The sequence below is a fragment of the Zingiber officinale genome, chromosome 9A (genome assembly GCF_018446385.1).
Source record: "Zingiber officinale cultivar Zhangliang chromosome 9A, Zo_v1.1, whole genome shotgun sequence".
Lineage (NCBI taxonomy): Eukaryota > Viridiplantae > Streptophyta > Magnoliopsida > Zingiberales > Zingiberaceae > Zingiber > Zingiber officinale.
This window is the reverse complement of record NC_056002.1, coordinates 29514280-29524689: the sequence shown is the minus strand read 5'-3', so window position 1 is coordinate 29524689 and position 10410 is coordinate 29514280. Positions and strand designations below refer to the sequence as shown.

Sequence of the window (10410 nt, the reverse complement as noted above, 5' to 3'; positions counted from 1 at the left end):
CCTCCGACAAAAGAAAGGTCCAATTCCGACTCCGAGATACTCGTCTCGCGTCAAATTCCTGTATCAATACGACATACAGGTTTAGCTAATTATATACAATTTAATTAGCTAAATCGAATCCCTAAAATCTAACTTAAATACAAACCCAAATTTATAAACCTCAATTGGATCATCAATTAACTTATCCAAATGGAATACAACAAATACATTTATAAATCTTATATCAACTAATCAACTGGTACTATCCATTACTATTAATGAAATTCAATGTAGAATGGAATCACCTCTAAACTCACCTAAAAATCTGGATGTATCACTTTTAAATCCAAGGTCGAAGAATTTCCAATTGACACAGCTGAAAACCTGGCTGCTGGAAATCCAAAAACAATTAGCACATGATCCAACTACAAAAGATGGTTGCTACTGGAATTAGAACAAGTGACCTCACTGCTAGGGCACGGGTTAAAGGCTTCAGCAGTAGGGAACTAGGCCCAGGTGAGCAAGCAACGATCTAGGGTCTGGATCGCCTAACAGAGCTAACCCATGATCGAGCAGAGAAGCAATGGCAAGACACCCAACTAGGGCAATCGTTCTCAAAGAAAATCATGCAATGAATTAGTACGTAAAGGAACCCCAAAACTCGAGTTGCTATCGCTAACCAAGACTTACCTAATCTTCCAATTCCAATCTAGGCGTAGACAAAAACGGGGTGTGGTTCTTCCCGCCGGCGATTTCTGTGGCTATCCGCAAGAATATCGCTAGGGTTCGACACGTAAAGAAGAGAAACCCGCATGGCGGGCGGCTGGGCTAGGCTCGTGCATGTAAAATCTACGTGAACTCACACCAGTAAGGAGGAAGAAAGGGTGACATGTGATCGGCTCTAGGCACCGGGCTCATGGCATACGCCACACCAACGGCCAGGGCATAGCCTGAGTCGTTTCTACCGAGGCTCACAAGGCATGTGCACGTAGGAGAAAGAAATCGGCGGCTAAGAGCAGCAAGGCCAGTAAGAAATGAAGAAGAGGAGAACCGGGCCATAGTGGCACAGAGGAGACAAGGCCATAGGGCTCTGGCAGGAGTTGTCACGCGAAGGAAGAAACGCGAGGATGAGAGAATCCATGAGACGAGAGGAAATAAAGGAAATAAAAAGAAATAAAAGAAAAGGAATATAAAATAAACATTTCGCTTAAACGGGTCACCTAAACAGTTTTTCCTCGCTAACTCGTCCATACGAGTTCAAAATTCTTGAAAATTTCTAAAATTCTAAAATTCCCTATTAATATTCGCCTATTTTCTAGATTTTACAATCTCGACGGTGGCCTGATAGCTATTGTCAGTAGGCAAACTCAGCTAAGCATAGATACTTACACCTCAAATCTAGCGCACAAGCTCCGAGCATATCTTCTAAAATTGATTTACTCGCCTATTATCTCCCATCACCGAGGATGAAAAGTCACATTTAACTGAGTTTGGTGCCTAGTGCATTCAACGACTCCCAAAAGTGTGAGTGTTGCCCATCTCTATCGTAAACAATAGATTTAGGAACCCTGAAGTCCGATCACCTCCTTAATATAACCGCCAACCGCTCTATAGAGTGAGACACCTTGATAGCTAGAAACGAGCAGACTTGGTCAATCGTCCACTATCACCCATATCGCATCATATTCATTCGTAGTTCTTGGAAGACTATGAAGTCCATGGATATGTCTTCCACTTCCACTCTAGATAGAAGGGCAGAGAACCCTCCCGGCTCTCTAGTGTTCGCTGACCGACGTGTGTAATCACATATTTAGTTACATCTCTTCGAGTCCGCACACCGTAATCTCGTTTCACGCCTTGGTACATCTTGCGTAACCAGATGCACGGAGTAAGGTGTTTAGCGAGCTTCTCTAAAATTTCTTTCTCGCCTCTTCATCACTGGGAACACAAAGGCAGCCTCCCGATAAAGAATTCCCCGTCTGACACTAAACTTCAATTTTCTTTCAGATCTCTTGCTCGATCTTGGATATCCGGATCTTCACTTTGCTTTCTCTGATATCCTCAAGCAAGATAGACTCTAAGATCAACACAGAGAGTTGCCCATAAATAATTTTCATTCCAAAGTCCGACAACTCTTCTCGCAGCGGTAGGCTAATGATGACAGACATCGTGGACGACCGGATTTTCTCGCTAGGCATCCGCCACTTGTTAGCTTTGCTCGGTGGTAGAGGATTTCACAATCATAGTCTTCGACTAACTCCAACCACGCGGTCTCATGTTTAAGTCCTTCCGAGTGAAGAAGTACTTAAGACTCACGATCCAGGAAAAATTCGCACTGAACGCCATACAAATGATGTCGCCAGAGTTTCAGTGCAAAGACCACAACTGCCAGCTCAAGATCATGAGTGGGGTAATTTTTCTCATAATCTTTGAGTTGTCTGGAAGCATAAGCTATCACTTTTCCTTCTTGCATGAGAACAGCTTCTAGACCCATCTTAGAGGCATCACTGTAGATGTCAAAACTCTTGTCACTCTTTGGAACAATCAGAATAGGAGCACTGGTCAATCTCTTCTTCAATGCTTGGAAACTTTGCTCACATTTGTCTGACCATTCAAACTTCTTATTCTTCCTAGTTAAGGCCGTTAGTGGAGAAGCTATCCTGGTAAAGTCCTCCACGAATTTCCTGTAGTACACAGCTAAACCAAGGAAGCTTCTGATCTCCCTGCCGTTCTTGGGTCTACTCCAGTCGTCGACCGCTTCTATCTTGGCTGGATCTACTTGAATACTTTCTTTAAAAATTATGTGACCTAGAAACGCCACCTGCTCTAACCAGAACTCACACTTTAAGAATTTAGCATACAGCTGCTTTTGCTGAAGGGTCTGCAATACTATTCTCAAGTGCGTGTCATGCTCCTCTGGGTCCTTGAATAGACTAGAATGTCGTCGATGAATACGATGACAAATTTGTCAAGGTATTCTCTGAACACTCTGTTCATTAAGTCCATGAAGACCGCTGGTGCATTAGTTACACCAAAAGGCATGACTACAAACTCGTAATGTCCGTGATCCGTTCCGAAGCTATTGGTGTGTCTCTTTCTTTCACTTTCACCGATGGTACCCAGAGCGCAGTCTATCTTCAAGAATACCGTCGCTCCTCTTAACTAATCAAATAAGTCGCGATCCCGGAAGGGATACTTATTCTCGATCGTCACTTGATTCAGAGCTCCTAATTCATGACATCTCGACAGATCCATCCTTCTTCTCGACAAACAACACGAGAGCTCCCCCAAGGTGAGTGACTAGGGCGATGAAGCCTTTGTCAAGCAGCTCCTCAAGTTGCTCTGAAACTCTTTCAACTCTACTGGAGACATGCGACACGGAGCTTTGAAATTGGATCGATTTCAGGAACCAATTCAATCTCAAACTCCACTTCTCCGGGAGGTAGTCCAGTAGCTCTTCTAGAAATACCTCGGATATTCACATACTATCCATACGTCTTCCTGCTTGGGTCTTTCTTGTTATCTTTGTCCTCCGGTTTGATTACTGACCGGGTCTCTGCTTCCCACCGCCTTGTCTTATCTCGACCGGCTTGTGCGCTTGTCAGGCCTTGTTGTTGCTTAGATAGTGCTCACTAATGCCCTCTGACCACTCTTCACCAATCTATGGTCGGTGAGTTTCACTACTCACATTAGGTGATATTTCCGGTCTCAGCATTCGGAGCATCGGTCGACTCGCTCTTTCACTGCACTTACTAACTCTAGGCAAAGGTGAGCTAGCCTGTTAAATCTTTTAACCGCTTCTTCTACTGTAGGTCACCTTGTCCGAATTCCATAAACTCCTCATACTGTTTATTGGTGATCCGCTGACGGAAGACTTTTTAGAAATCTATCTCAAGTCAACCCGAGGTTCGTCGATCGCTTACTCTCCACTCGCTCCCACCACATACAAGCACCTCCATATGGCAGAAAGAGACACACTTAATGGTATCAACCTTCTCGACTTCCGTCACCAAGAAGCTCCATCAGGTTCTCAAATGTCTCGAACCAAGCTTGGGTATCCTGGGCTCACCGCCCGAGAAGCATTCTCGGTTTCACCCACCGGACGAGGTACGCTTCTTGTCTTCTAGGTGTCAGTGGTGACTTGTGGCAACCGATGGGACTTCACCACCACCGGGTCTCCAAGAATGGTCGAGTGGGAGGAGCGGCTTCGATCACCACTGTCGGCAATCACTTGTTACTGCTCCACTACTTGTCTCTGGAGTTGGGCAACACTTCAGAGATATTAGGCTCAGTTGATCTAAGCTCTTCGTTCTCCTGATCTTGGTTCTCAGTACGAACGATACGGGGATGTCCTCTTCTTGCCATCTAATTATGCAAAGAAAAAGGCTTGATATCTTCTCTAACCCTTCTAACATACATATATATGGATCAAGAAAGGAGAAACAATAACTTCCATCTTACTTAAGTACTCATAAGCAATTACTCTGTACTACAGTTAATAATAAGGAAAGCAATAAAAGAAAGAACTTAAATACTTTCTTACTTGAAGACGGCAAAGCTGATGCTGATGTGTGTGTGATGCTGAAGAATGGGAACTGCTCTGATACCAACTGTAATGACCACCCTTCTTACAACTCTACTACTCTCTAAGGTGACCGTTACTTAACTATTAACTCTACTTACTAGTGTCACTTATGCTAATATTAGCAACACTTAGATTTATCACGACCCCAGAGGAAGTCCTACCGAAAAATTTCGGCAGAGTCTCCCCTGTACCGGTGACCAAATCAACCATACAGACACTATATACATAGCCACAAGCGGCTGGAACATACTTTTTCACAACCACGCAGTATAATAACACAATAAGAAGAGGGAAACTACTCTAGCAATAGCAAACAACTATATCACTCCAACTCATAATAAAAGAAAACTAATTACAAGTGCGGAATAAACTTAATTACAACCTCAACTCATAATAACATTAAAAGAAAACTGAAAACATAAACTGAAACTCCAAACAGGTAGGTCCTGAAATTCTGCTAGCAAACTCTGGATCTCTCCATAGTCCAGTCATCACACACCTTCATCACCACCACCTTGTCGCCTTCCTTTCATTCTTTAGCTTTTCCTTTATCTGCAGTAGGAGGAAAAATAAATCTATAAGCGAAACGCTTAGTAAGTACTAATCTATCTCACAAAAACTCGAAGTGCATAGAAATAATGCAACAATACTAAAACTGAAATGCTAAAAGAAAAGTTGCATGTACTCATCTAATAGCAAAGTACTCATGGTGTACAGAAATAAAACTGAACACTGGAAATAATACTAAACATGCTCACTAAACTGATAAGAAAAGTAATGAAACTAATGCTGTAAGCTTAGAATTTAAGAAACTAAACTTCTGTTGATTCCAAACATAGGTGGTACTTGTTTCATTTACTTATAGCTTTATACTTGAAATTAATCTTTTAATTTCTTTTACTTTTACTTTTCTTTCTTCTTCTTTTTCTTTTTCTTTCTTCTTCTTTTTCTTTGGGCCCAGGCTTAGTACCATCTTATGCGCGCTCTCTAATAGTGACTGGGGTAGCGAGCCTCCAGCCCTATGAGGATAAAGACCTCGGTCTTACCAGGGCCAAGACCTCGGAATTGGTCACCTGGATTTGTTTAACGACAACCTCGGAAGTCGGGTACTAGCCTCTTACTTTAATTTACTTGTTATCTTTTCTAACTAGACCTTGGTCTTTTTCTTACTTGTAGTTACCCATAATCCTCAAAAGGTTTAATAGGGCACATAATCATACCACTAAAATACATGGCTGCACATGCTTGTTAAAATAGCAAATGCACACTAGAAAATCTGCATATATGACTAATAAAAATCAGCACATATGACTAATAAAAATCTGCATATATGACTAATAAAAATCTGCATTTAAGTTATAAGAAATCTGCATGTCATACTAAACTGAAGTGCCTAAAAATAACATGGTACAACACTTAAAACCTCATGATCAAGAAAACCAAGAAGCTAACACTACATACTTAAATAAAGGTTGTTCTTGCCTTTTTTGAGTAGCAAGGAAAATGCTAACTACATGCTTAAATAACAAAGGTTATTCATGTTCAGAAACATGGAAATCCAAGGCTAAGATACTAAACTTAAAACTAATCATGTGCATGGAATTAGCAAAGATGAACTAAGCTACAATGAAAAATTCTGCATACAAAGAGATCCAACTACACTAAAATTCTGCACATGATATTCTAATAGCAAGAAAACTAAATTTCCAATGCTACTAAACAAGACTGATCATGTTTATTAAATAGCAAGAAAGCTAACACCATGTTCCTGGATCTAAGGCTGTTCGTGCCCACTACTTAGCACAAAAGAAGGGTCTAACAGGAATGCTGATTATAGGGTTGTTCTTGCCCAATGCAAAGCGCCAAAAAGGCCTATACAAACTTATTCACAGCTTAAGTTATTATAGAGTAAAGGAAACCTTTTAGCATGATTTAAACCAAACTGAAACCAAGCAATTATACTTATCCAACAAGCACTCCTAGCTGTTCATTTCTGTTTACTCGGGCACAAAGGATTTAAATCTGCCTATCTAAAGGAGTGAACAGGAGTTGTACCAATTCTAATACATAGCAAACCTCAAAGGCTGTTCTTATTCGTTTCAGCAAGGAAGAATCTATCTAAATAGCACTGCATGGCAATTCTGTAGAAATCTAACTAACAGAACAACCTCACGGCAGCAAGCTTCAAGAACAAATCTTACAGCTTAAATCCCAATTCTGTAGAAATCTAAACCAAGGTTCAAAGTGGCAGATTCGGATGGAATAATCTAAACCAAGATAGTATAAATAATATCTACACTTATCCAAGAAAAAAAAATCAGAAATCCGAATCCAAATCCTCAACTCACGGCAGTAAGCACAAGTAGAAAAATCTGTACGGCATGCTTCAAATTCCGGAGATGCTAGGAAAAATCCAAACGAATTTGGAGCAACTCCTACCACAAGTGAGTAGTACTTACATAGTGTTCTTGGACTTACAACCGGCGGTAGAGCTGCTAGGGCTTCCGGGGAGATGAAGACTTCGGCTTCCCTTTCGTGCTCACGCGTTCTCTTAGGCGAGAGGAGCTCGGATCCGCAAGGTTCGCCGGAAGAAGGCCTTCGCCAGGCGCCGGAGATCAAAACCTAGCTTCTTCTTCGCTATCGCCCGAGCAGGAGTGCCGCACGCAGTCGGGATCGGGGAGAAGGGCAGATATGGTTTTCGGCGAGAAAGGGAAAACTTATAACTAGGTTTAAATTCTGCTCCAACTACAACTTAATTAAATTTGCTCCCCTTCTTAATCACAAATCAACCGCAGACCAGTTGGTTGGCTGGGTTCGGCTGAGGTTCGGCTCGGGTCGAGGTCTTGGGTTCGAATCTCACCTTCAACATTTTTGGTCAAAACTTCTTTCTTTTTGTAACATACTAAACGACCTCCAAAAATTACGTAAAAATACTCTAAAAATTTCTAAAAATCTCTAGAATATTTTAAAAGTATTTCCAAATATTTTTATGGACTTTTAGAACTTGAAATAGGGAAAATTGGGTCGTTACATTCCAGGCGCCCCGGGCTGCTCCGGGCGCCCCGGAGCCTAAAAGTCAACAGCGGTTGACTTTTTCGTCCGGGACCTCAGCTTCGGTTCGGCTCGGCTCGGTCTGGGTTTTCTACTCTAGATTCGTTCGCTTGGGTGATCTCTGCCATCCGGAAAATGGCTCACCCGAACCCAACTTCCAGTCTTCTCAAGCGGGCTTCCCTCCGGCTTCTCGTCCCTCGGAATCGCGGCGTGTTTCCTTCTCGTCCGTCGGCGTATCATCCGTAGTCTTCGTCCCTCGGACGCACCGCGTGCCATCCTTCTCGCTAGCTGCGTCTCTTGCTCCCCGAGCAATCTTCCGCTCCGGCTTTCGTCCCTCGGAACCACCGCACGCTTCCTTCTCGTCTGTCGTTGTACTCTTCCGCAGCACCTCGTCCCTCGGACTGCTGTCCTTCTCGCTAGCTGCATCTTCTGCTCGAGTACCTGTGCTCCTAAGCTCCTGCACGCTTAGACACTAGGTTAGAAACAACATAGGACCTAACTTAACTTGTTGATCACACCAAAACAACCTTGGGGTTCCAACAATCTCCCCCTTTTTGGTATGATCAACCCAAATTAAGATAGGGTTAAAATATACATTAAATAAAATTAAGCAAATTAACTTAATTTGTAATTTAAGGACAAAAAGATAGACAAGAAAAAAAAATTAAATCTTTCTATCTCTCCCTAGACTTATATTTTCCCTTCTTCCCCTTTGATCATAAAAAAAATGGGGTTCCAAGAAAAACAATCTAAGGGTTAAAAATTTAGTAAATTTGAAAAAAATATTTAAAAGAAATTCTAAGTTAAAAACAATTCTAAGTAAAGTTTCTAAGTAAAGATTATTTTTGAAAGAAATTTTTCTAACTTAATCATTTGAGAATTTTTTTAAAAAAAAATTCTAAGAAAAAAAATGACTTAGTCAATTTTAAAATTTTTTTAAGTAAGTAAATTTCTAAATTAAAAAAATATTTTGAATAACCTTTTTAAATCATTAATTAATTCTTGCATTAATGCTTTATTAGTAAGTTAATTAAACATTTATTTCAAAATTTTGGCTTCCAGGTCGTGGCGAGGCACTAGACCTTCTTGGTTATTGGAGCAACAATCACTTCCTTGATAAAGCCTTATAAAGAAATTTTTTGTTTAATTTTCTCACTTAAAGCGCTAATTTTAATTTTAAAATTAATTTAAGCATGACTTCGGAACCCAATATAGGTTCCAGTCTACTGGATTAACCAAAAAATTTTTAGGGACATATTTTCTTGAAATGTTCTTAATTTATCCCGGGTGATATTTAAAATACCAATTTAAATTGTTAAATCTTCTAAAATTGGTTTTAGATGAGCATGCATAGTTTTTCAAGTTATCTACTTGAATTTTCAAATCATCATTTTCAAGTTTCAATTTTTCATTTGCTAGTTTTAATTTATCTAATTCTTCTAAGGGACAAGACTTAACTAGAATTACTTTTAAATTTTTATTTTCACTTTCTAATTTGCAGCAATCTTTTGTTAAAAGTTTAACAAACTTAAACATTTTATCGGGAGGAAGAGATCGTACCTGACTTACCTTGTCGATCTCGTTGTCTGTTTCTCCCCAGTTGCCGCTTTCTTCCGACGTGTCTCCCCCTTCTTCGATGCTCATTTCGGAAGAGCTTGAATCGCAGCCGTCGTCTTGATGACTCCACCGCGAGTCCGGAGAATGCTTCGACTCGATTCGGACGACGTATCGTCCCGCCTTTAGGTCTTCGTTTGGATAGGCTTCTTACCTTTCTCCTTGTCTTTGTTCTTCAGCTTGGGGCAGTTGTCCTTGACATGCCCTTCTTCGTCGCAGTGGTAGCAGCGGATTGTCCTTTTCTTTTTCCCCTGCAGATGGTTAGTAGATCTAGATTTACAAAGTTTCTTGAATCTTCTTACCATCATTACCATTTCCTCGTCGTTGAGAGAAGATTCCGACTCAGGTTCGTCTCTTGAAGCTTTGAGGGCGACGTTGTTCTTGAACTCCTTCATTCTTGCACATCTTGACTCACGCACTTCAAATGTTGAAAAAAATTCTTCTAATGAAATTTTTTCTAAATCCTTCGAAATGTAAAAAGCATCTACTAGTGATGCCCATTTTGAATTTCTCAGAAATGAATTTAACGCGTACCTGAGTGAATCTCGGTTACTTACATTTTCTTCGAGATTTGTGAGTCCGGTGATGATTTCTTTTATTCTGAAGTGCAAATGTGTGGCTGTCTCGTCTTCCCCAAGTCGCAGGCTGGTGAGCTGATTGCGAAGCAGATCTCGTCTAGTGAGCTTGGCTTCGGACGTTCCTTCGTGCAGCTCGAGGAACTTCTCCCAAAGTTCCTTTGCAGAGTTATAGTTCCCGATCCGGTTGACTTCTTGAGGCGGAAGGACGCTTAGCAGATGGTATTCTGCCTTACGGTTCGCCACGAAGTTGGCCTGCTCCTTTTCTGTCCATTGATATATTTCCTTGTTCTCTGGAGCTTCAAAGCCAAGTTTCATTATTAAAGTTAATTCAATATCAGTGGTAAATAATACCTGTATATGCTTTTTCCAAGTGGTGAAATCCCCTTCGAATTTTGGCGGGTGGATGCTTGGTCCGGCCATCTCTTTGTTGCTTCAGATGGCGGTTAGTCCTTCTGAGGCATCTCGGCTCTGATACCACTTGTAGGACCGTTGGGCTAGCTAGAATGGGGGGGTTGAATAGCCCTGAATAAAACATAACTTTTTCTCGAACGATCAAGCTAACACTTGAAAAATAGATTAAGTAGAAAACAAAGCATAAAGACG

At 41.1% G+C, this 10410-nt stretch overlaps 1 long non-coding RNA gene across 1 annotated transcript; it reads right to left on the bottom strand.

The window, feature by feature from the left end:
- On the bottom strand, positions 1 to 516 carry LOC122018570. The gene is made up of 3 exons (XR_006121825.1): positions 444 to 516; positions 297 to 367; positions 1 to 58 (listed from the first exon to the last, which is right to left on the bottom strand). It is a non-coding gene; the product is annotated as an uncharacterized LOC122018570 (long non-coding RNA).
- Positions 517 to 10410: the final 9894 nt, after the last annotated feature.